The following is a 14,556-nucleotide window of genomic DNA, read 5'->3' on the forward strand; positions in this document are numbered from 1 at the left end:
TGAAGAATTTCTAAAGTGAAGTATTGAAGTTATTATTTGACTGTCATAAGAGCCACATTTCTTACAGCAGAATCCCTCCAGAAGCAACAGATAATGCTTGCCTCAGTTATTCCAGTGATGTTGGCTGATGGATAACAGCTTTACATTCCTGCTAGATCCTAAAAAGAAATTTAGGACCTTGGCTTAACATCTCACATTCAGAATAATAGTTCTGACAGTAAAATATAGCCCACAGTGCAGAGTTTTCAACCCAGGTTGTTGGGTTAACGTTCCTCTCTTATGACTTTGAGATGAAACTATCACCCAGAGAGTCTTGACTGCCAGTTGAATGTCTATCTCAACAGAGATTGGCAAACAGACATTCCAAGAAGAAAACTCTCTATCAAAAGATTGAGAATCAAACTGAATCCATTGCACATGTAGTGAGATCTTGATAAGAGGCAGGATCATCAACCAAGAAATATAAAGGGTAGGAGCTGATGTCGGCCATTCATAAACTATCTCCACCATTTAATATGATCATGGTTGAACTTCTGGTTCGAGATCATGTTCCCATTCTCTCTCTGTGCCCCAAATATCTTTTGTGTCTTGAATTCTTCAACCTTCTTAAATATATTCAGTAACTGACTTCCACAGTCTTCTGTGGCAGAGGGTTACAAAGGTTCTCCACTCTTGGAGTGAAGACATTTTTCTTCATCTCTGTCTAAATTTCCCACCTCCTTAATTAAAGATAAGAAGATAATAGTTCAAAATGATTTAAAATAATAGCTCGTTTAAATGACAAGGAAGAGTAATATGGTTAAATGCATAATAGAAGAAAGAAGGTGAAAAGAAAGCAAAAAAAAACACTAAGAATTCTGAAAGTGTTTGGCAGCCAAACAGCATCTGTGAGAGCAAAACAAAGCTAATTAATCTGGTGTTCTCTCTCCATAGATGCTGCCTGACCTTCTGAGTATTCCAGCATTCTCTCTTTTTATTTCAGAAGCAAAGGAACATCTGGTTAAGGCCCAGTCTAACATACCGTTTGATGTTGATCTCTAGTCAAGGAAAGGTGTAAAGCAATTGAAAGAATTCTGTATAGCTTCACAGATTTTGCCAAGCATATCGGGTACATTTGTGATGATAAGTTAGGACATTTTTTCTCCTAGAAAGCTTCAGAGTAATGTTATAGATTGTAAAAGGTGAATAATGAGACATTTACATTGGAAGGTGAAATGATAACAGGACACTAATCTAAAATAATTTCAGAAGCAATTTCCACAGGGCTGGTGGAAAAATTAAATCTTCTGCCAGAAACTGTTGCTGAAGGGAAATCTAGAAAATCCGATTGCTGGTGGAACAGAATGTTAAAGATTAATTGGGTTGAGCAGTCAGGAGAATGGTATTAGAATTCCACAATACATATTGTAGTTGTGAAACACTGGCAAAGACTTCCCCCTGCATTAATACCTAGGCAATTAAATGTTGTAATAATTTCACTGGAATAGTACACATTAGACTTCTACTCAGCTTAAATGTCACAGGATCTGGGTTCAGGCTTTTCTTGAGAAATTTCAGTTCATTTTAATAAAATCAAAAAAACAAAGTACAGAACACTGAGATATGAGATATTCATGTCTAAAACAATGGAAATTACTGAGCAACAGAGCTTGAAACCATCTTTCTCTCCATGGAGATGTGATCATTAATGTCAGACAGCACCCATGAGTACTCCTTCGCTTAATATAGACTTCCAGCATGTTATGGTATTATTGTAAAATATTGGTGTCTGTGGGCTTTTATTGCCTTTGCCCCTTGCAAATGAATAAAACAAATAACAGTGCAAAAGAAATAAACATTAAGCCCTTCAGAATCTATGCTTCAAGTCTCCAACTTTCCCATTACAGTGGCCAGCTGCACATTTCACTTCTCTTTCCCACCAAACTGAAAACGTTCTTTTCCAGATTATCTACACTAGTATTGTCAAAATATGTAGTGCTCAGAATCAATCTACGTATGTTCTTTGATCTCACAGGACACAAACTGAAAAAAAATTCTGAAAGAAATTGCTGAATTGTTTAAAGGAAAGCTTTTTTTTATTACTAATGTTTATATTCATATGCAAATTCCCCAAGGCATCTGTCCCTCCCTCGCACACAATCTGGGCACAGAGAAAAGGTCCCTGTGCAGTGGAGGAACTTTAACCTTCAGCGTAATGACTATGTGAACAATAGGATGAGTTGTTTTTCAGACTGTCTTGCTATCAGTAGTCCCACGTTTGCTTTCATCTGCCTCACTGAAGAGCACTGCCAAGTGATTCTATAGCCATTCAGTCTTCACCACGTAAACACAAAATAATCTGCAGATGCTGGGGTCAAAGCAACATTCACAACATGCTGGAGGAACTCAGCAGGTCGGGCAGCATCCGTGGAAACGATGAGTCGACGTTTTGGGCCGGAACCCTTCGTCAGGACTGTAGAGGGAAGGGGCAGAGGCCCTATACAGAAGGTGGGGGGAGGGTGGGAAGGAGAAGGCTGGTAGGTTCCAGGTGAAAAACCAGTAAGGGGAAAGATAAAGGGGTGGGGAAGGGAAGCAGGGAGGTGATAGACAGGAAAGGTGAAGAAGGAATAGGGGAAAACACAATGGGTTGTAGAATGAGGCAGAACCATGAAGGAGATGATAGGCAGCTGGGGGAGGGGGCAGAGTGAAACTGGGATGGGGGAAGTGGGGAGGGAATTACCGGAAGTTGGAGAATTCAGTGTCACGCCCAGGTGCTGGAGACCACCCAGACGGTATATGAGGTGTTGCTCCTCCAACCTGAGTTTAGCCTGAGGGCTAAACATTTACTGATCCTTTCCACAGATGCTGCCCGACCTGCTGAGTTCCTCCAGCATGTTGTCAGTCTTCACCACTGTTTGAAGGTTCAATGTTCTTGTATATGGGAGGGATACTGTGGTTTGAATACACTTTCAGTATTTGATCAGAAATGAATCACCCTCACTTTCTAGTGCAATATTTTAGTAAAACTGCATCAAAATGAGTATTTGGCCCTTTGTGCAATATGGCACCTGCAGTGAATAATACAATGTTAAGGAGGTAGAGCGTGCAATCCTTTCATCTCATGATTACATAGTTCACTGTGGTTAACTCTCCAGAAATGGCCACACAAGGGTTGCTGTGAATTACTAAACCGCACAGTGCAGCTTTACTCTTGGACTGAGGCTATAAAGCATTTTTTACAGGAGGAACTCAGCATCTCTGAGGCAGAGAGGAGTGGAGTGTCTTGTATTCTAACAAAGAGGTTATCTTTATGATTCCAGGGTGTGGGCTGTGAGTGGTTTTTGAATCATGTCCTGAGGGTGGTCAGAAAGACCCACGGCTGTCATGTTTTAATCTTTCTGTTAAACATTGGTGCTTACTTTAACAACTCTCAGGTGTGTCTGCAGTTTAAAGGAGGAGCATTGAAATCTTGAAATAATGATGTGATTGTTAAATGTGGTTCTCATTAGTTGGTTAACTACCTGGTTGTGTAGAAAGCTTTACAAAGTTTGCAGGATATGCATGACAATGTCAGAGAATAGTTTATAACCATGTCAGCATCTTGAATCCATGAAGTGAATGTGAAAGGAACTGTGGAAGAGATTCATGAAGTCATATGCACAGATTCACCTGAGTATGTGAGCACCATTCCTTTGTGTGGTTTGTGTACCTTGCTGTGAAGTATACTTGTTGCTTTTGGTTTTGTGCAGTTATTCTCAGTTATGAATAATAATTGTTTTATAGTTTGGGCTAGTCAGCATTGACTAGCAGTGTAACAAGCACATTTTCCTGATGTTCCTTGGCTGACTGAATGCCTGGTTCCACAGTATAAACACTGGAGCACCACACATACTGAGAGTAAGCACTAAATTTTCTGCCAGTGCTTTCGCTGCTAGAGTGAGACTGCTGAGTAGAGTGCAGTATAAAAAAAAGGAAAAACAAATAAACCTGCAGATGAACTGATAAATTAAGAGTAAGTTGTTTTTATATGTCAAACATGTACTCTTGATCTCCTAAACTACTTCAGTAGAGTACAGGACCATCCTATGATGTTATGGTGAACTAATTAAGCTCATGACACCAAATCCCTTCTACCTGCAGAATGTCTGTATCCCTCTGTTCATAAGTCTATCTAAGAACCTCTTATGGATCTCTCATATTTGCTTCCATCATGTTTCCATCACCATCAAGACAGCACATTCCAGACACCCAAAACTCTCAATTGTAAAAAAAAACTTACCCTCTCTCACCTTGAATCCCTATTTGATATCAACTCTGGGAGAAAGATACTAGCTCTACATTAACTTTGTCACTGTTAATTTTATAAATTTTTATCATCTCCTCTCAGTTTCTGCTGCTCCAGAAAAAAACAAGCCAACTTTCTCCAGCTTCCTTGTAAACCTCCTATGCCCCCTATCGAAACTGAGTGTAGAATGCTGGATGCAGCCTCACCAGAGTTTTATATTAAAAAAAACAACATAACTTCCTGACTCTTGAACTCAATTCCTTGATTAATAAGGCAAACATATCGTATACCTTCATTGCCATTCTATCAACCTGTGTAACTATTTTCAGAGAGTCGTGGACTTGAAGCCCCAGATAGCTCTGTACATCAATACTGTTATGGGTCCTTCCACTAACTGTATACATTCCCTTTCCATTTGTTTTCCCAAAGTGCAGCAGCTTACTTTGGATGAATTAAATTCCATCTGCCATTTCTTCTCCCATACCTGTAAATGATTGAGGTGATCCATATCGTGCTATATCGTTCGACATATTCATAGCTTCCTGTAAATGGCAACATGAGTAGATAGAAGGAAGGCTTATGCCACACGTGCCTTTGTCTATTGGGGCATTGAGTATAAAGCCACATTTCGAGTAGTGTACAGGAAGGATGTGAAGGTTTTGGGGAGGTACAGAAGAGGTTCACTAGGATGATGCCTAGATAAGAGTAACAGACATCCCACCCTGCAAAAACTCATTTCAGGGAGGTAGCACTATCAATTTGGGGGAGATTCCTGGAACTTCCAGGAGAGGTGGGATGTCTGCAATAGAGTAGCTCCTTAGCAGCTAGCCTGCTAGTTTAAATAACGTTAGCTATGCTAATGAATGAATCACACCTGTTAAACTCACCTCAACACGTCTTTTACAATCTTAACCCACCATGGGCAATAGAAAAGTCACTGCAAATGGTGCAGCGAGCAACACTGTCATTATTTTGACCCCTATTAGGCAGGGGTACACTTTAGTGTAGTCTGGGGTGATGTATGTTTTATTTTTGTTTTGGAACTCCCTCTCTCCCCCTCGCGCGCGCGCTCTCTTGCTTTCACTCTCTCTCAAAAAAAATTGATTTCCGTGATATTGTATATAATTTGAGGGCATCAGGGAGCCACTATTAATATGTGTGAGACTCCCGGAACTTCCGGGAGAGGTGGGATGTCTGGAGTAAGGCTGGTCAAACCTGGGTTGTTTTCTCTGGAGTGTCAGATGCTGAGTGGTGACCTGACAGAGTATCTTAAACTATGAAAGGCATGGAAAGCATAGACAATCAGAGTTATTCTCTCAGGGTAGGAATGTCAAATACTAATAGGCTTAGATTAAAGGTGAGTAGGGCAGTGTTGAAATGCTGAAAGATTTTTTACAGAGTGGTCCTTGTTAGAGCATGCTAACAGGCAGGGGATGGAGGAGATGGACCATGTGTAGGGAGATGGGACCAGTTTAAATTGGCAGCAAGCTTTGTACAGGTGTTGTGTGCTGAAGGGTCTGTTCCTCTGCTATATTGATCTGTGTTCTATAGCTGGGAGTGTGGTTGAAACGCAGATGTCTGGGAAGTGCCAAATATACCAGTATTGTTAACGTTTCAGAGAATTAGAATGCATTTATAACTCAATTCACCAGTTGTTCAGTGCTGTTTTGGAAAAAAAGCAGTGTGCATTAATGTGAAGACTAAATATTGCTGGAAGATTGATGTGGTAGCCATTACTGTACTTACAGCACAGTCTCACATGTCAGTTGCTACAAGTTTCGCCATTGAGTTTTGACTGCTGTGATAAACAGATTTGCTTCACTGATACTTGTGGGTTAAGTGAGTTGTGTAACACTCCACAGTGTAAATAGAAGAAGTTAATACGTGAAAGTAAGCCACAGATAGAAATCTGCAAGTTGGAAATCCGATGCACAAACAAGCTGAAACTCACAGGGGTGTGCCAGGGATCTGGCGGGGACATGGTGGGTACGGGCAGGAAACTGTCTGGACAGCTGATCACAGAACTGTATGAGTATTAACAAAACAAGTTGTGCACAGATTGAATTAATTGTGACTTTAACTACAATAAGTTTGAATTCAGGACAAGAAGAATATAAAACTAGATCACTGTCCTCCAGAATCAGTAGCTTACAAATAACATGTCCAGGAGACTTCAAAGAATGTTGAAATGGTGCTGAAAATATATGCTCTGAAAGTTACCGCCGTTTTAAGGGGACTCTCGGTATTGAGGCGGCTTGCCTCAGCTCTGGTGCTGAGGTGATTGATGAAGCCACGGACTGTATCAAAGGTAGTCTGATAGGATGGAAAGGTGCTGGCAAAAGGCCAGGAACATCATGAAGAAACTCATCCACCCTGTTCATAGACTGTTTGTCCCACTCCCATCAGGGAGGAGGCTACGTAGCATTCATGCCAGGAACACCAGACTCAAAAGTGGTTGCTTTCCTCAAACAATAAGGCTGATCAACACCTCCACGCACTAACCTACCCCTCCACACTCACCACCACCACTACTTTATCATTTCTTGTCACTCACCTTATCTCCAGACTCTCCCCTGCTTAGCATCACTTTATGGACATTCAATCAATTATGTATTTTAGCTATCTTATTTATTTATATTTATTGTGTATATTTATTATTATTGTGTTTTTTTATGTTATTGTGTTTACTTTTGTGCTGCATCAGATCCGGGGTAACAGTTGTTTCATTCTCCTGTACACTTGTGGCTGGTAATGACATTAAACAATCTTGAATTTTAAGTATATTCCATCCATAATGTACGTATAACCTTGTCCTGCCAAGTCATTGGCTCAGGTTTTGTGCCACCCCAAACGTGTCTCCACGTGGAATGACCACGAGCCTCCGGGTTTCTGGTAATGCCTTCCTGTGACGGGACAGAGTGTCTGTTCTGCATCCTGGCTTTGGGTATGCGACTGGCGTGCTCTGCCCAATGGAGCCTTAGTGCTGGTGATGGTTGGTCTGGAAAGCAGCAATTCACTCATTCTGCAGAGAAGTTGATGGATTCTGCAGAGATGGTATTAGGGCTGAACTTCCAGTGCTCAAAGTGCTTGTTGCAGATTTTTCACCTTTGAGATATACAAAAGAGGAGGGCTCTCTGCTACCCTGGGATCTTTGTGCTCTGAAGTCTTCATTTTCAATTTCCCCATTTTTGTCTTCATGAAAGGCTGTGCAGGGTAATCGAAGAAGTGATCAGATTCATATTTATTATCACTGACCTAGATGCTGTGAAATTTGTTATTTTTGCCAGTGGTACAGAGCAAAGTCATAAAATTACTATAAATTACAAAACTAAAAGTTAAGAGAAGGAATAACAAAGTAGTGTTCATGGGTTCATGCACCATTCAAAAATCAGAATCAGGTTAACTATCACTGACATATGTCATGGAAGTCATTGTTTTGTGGCAGCATTACAAGACAGAAAATTGCTGTGTTACAATAAACATAAATTGTGCAAAAGAATAGCAAGGTAGTATTAATGCGTTCATGGACCATTCCAATATCTGATAGTGGAGGTGAAAAGCTATTTATTATGGATCTTTAGGCTCCTGTGTCTCCTCCCTGCTGGTAGTAATGTGACAAGGGCATGTCCTTGATTGTAAGGGTCCTTTGTAATGGATGCTGCCTGCTAGAAGCATCACTTTCTGATGATGTCCTTGAAAGTAGGGAGAGCTGTGTCCATCGTTACGCTGGCTGAGTCTACAACCCTCAGCAACCTCTTGTGAATGTGTATATTGGAGCCTCCATGCCAGTTATTTCCCTTCAACCATCAAGCTGTTGAACCAGCATCGGTAACTTCACTCACTTCAACTCTGCACTGATTCCACACCCTACAGACTCACTTTCAAGAACACTTCATTTCATGTCTCCAGTATTATTCATTTGCCTTATTATTATTAGAGTCCTAGAGAAATACAGTGCAGAAACAGGCCCTTTGGCCCATCTGGTCCATGCTGAAACCATTTAAACTGCCTATTCCCATCAACCTGTACTGTGACCATAGACGACCTATTCCTACTCTCTGCGTACCTATCCAAGCTTTTAAATGTTGAAATTGAGCTTGCATGTAACACTTCTGCTGGCAGCTCATTCTACACTCTCATGACCCTCTGAGTGAAGAAGTTTCCCCTCATGTTCTCCTTAAACTTCTCACTTTTCACCCTTAACCCATGACCTCTGGTTGTAGTTCCGCCCAATCTCACTGGAAAAAAACTGCTTGCGTATACCCTATCAATTTTATATACCTCTAACCTACCAACCGGTACGCCTTTGGACTGTGGGTGGAAACCAGAGCCCCCAGAGGAAACCCACTCAGTCACGCGGCTACCCTGGTACAGCCTACTTCAACATCACTTTCAATGGATTATGTGCCTGCATTCCCAGATCCCTTTGTTCAACCACACTCCTCAATGCCTTACCATTCACTGTTTAAGACCTACCCTGGTTGGTCCTACTGCAGTGCAACACCTTGCACTTGTCTGCATTAAATTCCATCTGCCATTTTTCCAGCTGGTCCAGATCCCACTGCGAGCCATGATGGCATTCCTTACTGTGCACTACACCCCAATCTTGGTGTCATCTGTAAACTTGCTGATCCAGTTAACCACATTATCATCCAGATCGTTGATCTAGATGACAAATAACAATGAACTGATCCCTGCAGCACTCCGCTAGTCACAGGTCACCAATCAGAGGGGCAACTATCTACTACCACTTTCTGGCTTCTTCCACAAAGCCAACATCTAATCCAATTTACAACTTCATCCTGAATGCCGAATGACTGAACCTTCTTGACCATGTGGGTTCTTGTCAAATGTCTTTCTAAAGTCCATGTAGACAACATCCACTGCCTTGCCTTCATCAACTTTCCTGGTAACTTTCTTGAAAAACTTGATGAGTTGATTAGACATGATCTACCACGCACAAAGTCATGCTGACTATCCTTAATCAGTCCAAGTCGATCCAGATACTTGTATATCTGGTCCATTAGAATACCTTCCAATAGCTTTCCCACAACTGATGTCAGCTTCACTGGCCTATAATTTCCTGGCTTCTGTTTAGAACCTCTTTTAAACAGCAGAACCACATTGGCTATCCCCCAATATTCTGATACCTGTCCTTTCGCTGAGGATGTTTTAAATATCTCTGATAGGACCCCAGCAGTTTCTGCGCTTGCCTCCCTTCAGGTCCAATCGAACACCTTGTCAGGCCCTGGGGATTTATCTACCTTGATTTGCATGAGGGTGGCAAACACCTCTTCGCTGTAATCTGTACAGGGTCCATGAAGTTGGTCTCACCTCTACAGACTCTGTATCTGTCTCCTGAGCAAATACAGAAGGATAGAATTCATTTAAGATCACGCCCATGTGTTTTGGCTCCGCACATTGATTACCAAGCTGGTTTTCCAGAGGACCAATTTCGTCCCTTGCAATCCTTTTTGCTCTTAGCATATCTGTAGAATCCCTTAGGATTCTCCTTCACCTTGTCTGCTGGAGCAACCTCATGCCTTCTTTTTACTTTCTTGATTTCTTTCTCAAGCGCTCTTGTTACGTACCCTGTAACTGGGTTGCCAAACCAGCAGAAATGGATCACTCAGTTGGAGTCTGGATTACTAGATCTAAGAAAGTTTTATTAAAGAAACAAGCAACACAGTAATCGAAAGGATAATAAATGCAACAGTTCAGCAATGATAAACACACGTGCACAGAATTAAGATAACAGGATCAACCAAGCTCTATCGTTGTCTAGGGGTAAATGACCAGTTTCAAAGTGACACAAAGTCCAGTTCAATTTAGTTCAGTTCGCAGTAATCGTTGCCATGGCGATGGACAATGTGGGGGGAAGGAGAGAGAGAACAAGAACGAATGATCATTCAAAACGGCTTCCACACACAGACCTGCGATATTGCTCACAAGCAGCTTTCGGGCGAATCCTTTGTGATGTCACCTGAGGTCACCAACTGTGACCCCTCCTCCAGATGCGGTCGATCCTCTGCAGTGAACCTGGCACCCAAGCAAGGGCGGACACACACCGGGTTCCCGCTGATCGTACCTTTCCGCCCTGTGCATCTAAGGCTGATCCCGTGATCAGCCGTCCAAGAGCTTCCCACCGACTTGTGAGAGGCGCACCGCTTCCAGGGTCTCGTTACCTCGGGGTGTCGTGTGTCCTGCCTTAGCGAACCTGTCCCTTTTTATCCCCCTGCTGGGGTATCGCCTGTCCATCACTTCAGACAGTTCAGGGTTCAAAGGGGGAGCCGATCTTGACAATACCCAGACTGATGGCTCCTTCATTGACATCTCCAAATGCTGCTTCATTGTGTTCCTTATCTCTCCCTCCCCTGAGGACAGGTGGCAGACCAACTGCTGATGCCACTGGTGCTAGCCCAGGCCAGCAAACATCTTAATTTATGTGTATTCTCGTCACATTCTCTTGTACTCATTTTGTTCCTACTTGCCAAGACCTGCTATGCACCTCCTTTTTCCTCTTAACTAAGGCCTCAAACCAATATCCCTTGAAAACCAAGATTCCCTGAATATTATTATCATCATTTTTAAAGTTTTTTTTTGTACTTGCAGTTTGTTTTCTTTTGCAAATTGTTTGTCAGTCTGTGTCCAGTTTTTCATTGCTTCTTTTCTATTTCTTTGTTTTATTGTGAATGTGTGCATGAAAATGAATCTCATGGTACATACGAGGGGTGATTGATAAGTTCGTGGCCTAAGGTAGAAGGAGTCAATTTTAGAAAACCTAGCACATTTATTTTTCAACACAGTCCCCTCCTACAGTTACACACTTAGTCCAGCGGTCGTGGAGCATATGGATCTTGGACCTCCAGAAAGTGTCCACAGCAGGGGTGATTGATAAGTTTGTGGCTTAAGGTAGAAGGAGATGAGTTATACAGCTCTCGTTACATGCACAGTTCAACTCTTTGATTATGCAGAAAGTTTGAAGTTAATAACTCATCTCCTTCTATCTTATCAATCACCACAAACTTATCAATTACCCTTGATGAGTTATTAACTTCAAACTTTCTGCATAAGCACTGAGTTGAACTGCATGTGCATGTAACGAGAGCTGTATAACTCATCTCCTTCTACCTTAAGCCACGAACTTATCAATCACCCCTGCTGTGGACACTTTCCAGAGGGCCAAGATCTGTATACTCCACGACCACTGGACTAAGTGTGTAAATGTAGGAGGGGACTATGTTGAAAAATAAATGTGCTAGGTTTTCTAAAATTGACTCCTTCTATCTTAGGCCACGAACTTATCAATCACCCCTCATACTTTGGTAATATACTTACTTTGAACTCCAGGGGCACCTGAATGCTTCCATCTCTATTTTGAATTTTTCATTCCAAGAGGTAGCCACTCTTGGTAGTTGATGTGTGTGGAACAAAAAGAGGCTGTCGCTCCCTCAGCAAACATTGACAGAGTAGGTTTTTTATCTGCAGATCCGTAACACCTCATATTGTCATCACATGTCAATAAAGAATGAACACTGCATTGCAAATCTGAAATCTGTTGTAAGGAACTATTAGTATGGTATGAGATGGGCGTTGATTGAAGATCAGTGCTAGGCCTTGTTAGTTACACAGCTACTGTACACCCTGCTCTCTTTGTATGATTATGACAGTCACACTTTCATAGAAGTTACATAGATTTAGAAATCTACAGCATATTACAGACCCTTCGGCCCACAATGTTGTTCCAACCATGTAACCTACTCTTGAAACTGCCTAGAATTTCCCTACCGCATAGCCCTCTATTTTTGTAAGCTCCATGTCCCTATCTAAGAGGCTCTTAAAAACCCTATTGTATCCGCTTTTATCGCCGCCGCCGGCAGTGCATTCCACGCACCCACCACTCTGTGTGGAAACTTCCTCTCTGTACCTACTTCCAAGCGCCTTAAAACTGTGCCCCTCTTGTGTTAGCCATTTCAGCCCTGGGAAAAAGCCCCTGGCTATACACACGATCAATGCCTCTCATCATCTTATACACCTCTATCAGGTCATCTCTCATTCATCATTTTAGCATCAGTTTTTGTACTTGCGTAGAATTTGAGGAAATATTGAAATTTCAACAATCCTAATGAGTAGCAGTCCACAGCTTGCATCTGCCAAGGGATTACAATGGAGGGATATGCATTTGGTGATCTGTCAACATCTGACATCTGATGGTAAATTTGAGAATGTTAACAGCTCTTCCCAAATTGCACTACAGGGCTGTCCACTTCCAGTCCTGTGGAACTGGGCAGCACTGGTGCAGGTCCATTCCACCTGTAGACTTGTGGAGATAGCTACTACTTTCTATAGAAAGCACACTATACAATTCATTCTCAGAATCTGGGTGTTGTTGCTAGGCTGGCATTTATTTCCCACCCCTTGCCACCCACACAAAATGGTGAGCCAGTTTAGTGAACAGTGCAGACCTCCCGGTGTAGGTATTTCCACAGAGCTGTTGGAGAAAGACTTCCAGGACTTAAGACCACCAGACAAAGGGGCAGAATTAGGCCTTGTAGCTCATCAAATCTGCTCCAGCAATTCATGATTTATTATCCCTCTCAATCCTGTTCTCCAGTCTTCTCTCCATAATCTTTTACACCCTGATTAATCAAGAACCTATCAACATCGTAAATATACCCAATGACTTGGCGTCCACAGCCATCTGTGGCACTGAATTCCACAGATTTACCAGTCTCTGACTAAAGAAATTCCTCCTCATCTCTGATCTAAATGGACATCCCTCTATTCTGAGGCTGTGTCCTCTAGACTCCCCCAATATAGGGAATATCCTCTCCACATCCACTCTATCCAAGCCTTTCAATATTCAATAGGTTTTAATGAGATTACCCCTTTTTTTTTCTAAATTCTAGTGAGTACAGACACACGACCATCAAATGCTCCTCATATGTTAACCGTTTTATTGCTGGAATCATCCTCGTGAACCTCCTTTAGATCGTCTCCAATGGCAGCACATCTTTTAGATAAAGGGCCCAAAACCGCTCACAATACTTCAACTGTGGTCTGACCAGTGCCTTATAAAACTTCAGCATTACATCCTTGTTACTCTAGTCCATTGAACCATAGAACATTACAGCACAGAAACAGGCCTTTTGGCCCTTGGCTGTGCTGAACCATTTTTCTGCCTAGTCCCACTGACCTGCATGTGGACCATATTGCTCCATACAACTCTCATCCATGTACCTCTCCCAAGTTTTTCTTAAATGTTAAAAATGAGCCCGCAGTTACCACTTTATCTGGCAGCTCATTCCACACTCCCACCACTTTGTGTGAAGAAGCCCCCCCAATGTTCCCTTTAAACTTTTCCCCCTTCACCCTTAACCCATGTCCTCTGGTTTTTTCCTCCCCTAGCCTCAGTAGAAAAATCCTGCTTGCATTCACTCTATCTATACCCACCATAACTTTATATACCCCTATCAAATCTCTTCTACACTCCAGGGAACAAAGTCCTAACCTATTCAAACTTTCTCTCTAACTCTGTAACTCAGTTTCTCAAGTCCCGGCAACATCCTTGTAAACCTTCTCTGCGCTCTTTCAATCTTCAACCTTATTAATATACTTACTGTAATTTGGTGACCAAAACTGTACACAATACTGCAAATTCGGCCTCACCAATGCCTTATACAACCTCACCATAACATTCCAACTCTTATACTCAATACTTTGATTTATAAAGGCCAATGTACCAAAAGCTCTCTTTATGACTCTATCTACTTGTGACGCCACTTTTAGGGCATTTTGTATCTGTTTTCCCAGATCCCTCCGTTCTACTGTACTTCTCAGTGCCTTACCATTAACCCTGTATGTTCTACCTTGGTTTGTCCTTCCAACGTGCAATACCTCACACTTGTCTGTATTAAACTCCATCTGCCATTTTTCAGCCCATTTTTCCTACTGGTCCAAATCCCTCTGCAGGCTCTGAAAACCTTCCTCACTGTCTACTACACCTCCAATCTTTGTATCATCAGCAAATTTGCTGACCCAATTTACCACATTATCATCCAGATCATTGATATAGATGACAAATAACAATGGACCCAGCACTGATCCCTGTGGCACACCACTAGTCACAGGCCTCCACTCAGAGAAGCAATTCTCTACCACCACTATCTGGCTTCTTCCATTGAGCCAATGTCTAATCCAGTTTACTACCTCTCCATGTACACCTAGAGACTGAATCTTCCTAACTAACCTCCCATGCGGGACCTTGCCAAAGGCCTTACTGAAGTCCATGT

This window comes from Mobula birostris, chromosome 6, assembly GCF_030028105.1.
Source record: "Mobula birostris isolate sMobBir1 chromosome 6, sMobBir1.hap1, whole genome shotgun sequence".
In the NCBI taxonomy this organism is placed as follows: domain Eukaryota; kingdom Metazoa; phylum Chordata; class Chondrichthyes; order Myliobatiformes; family Myliobatidae; genus Mobula; species Mobula birostris.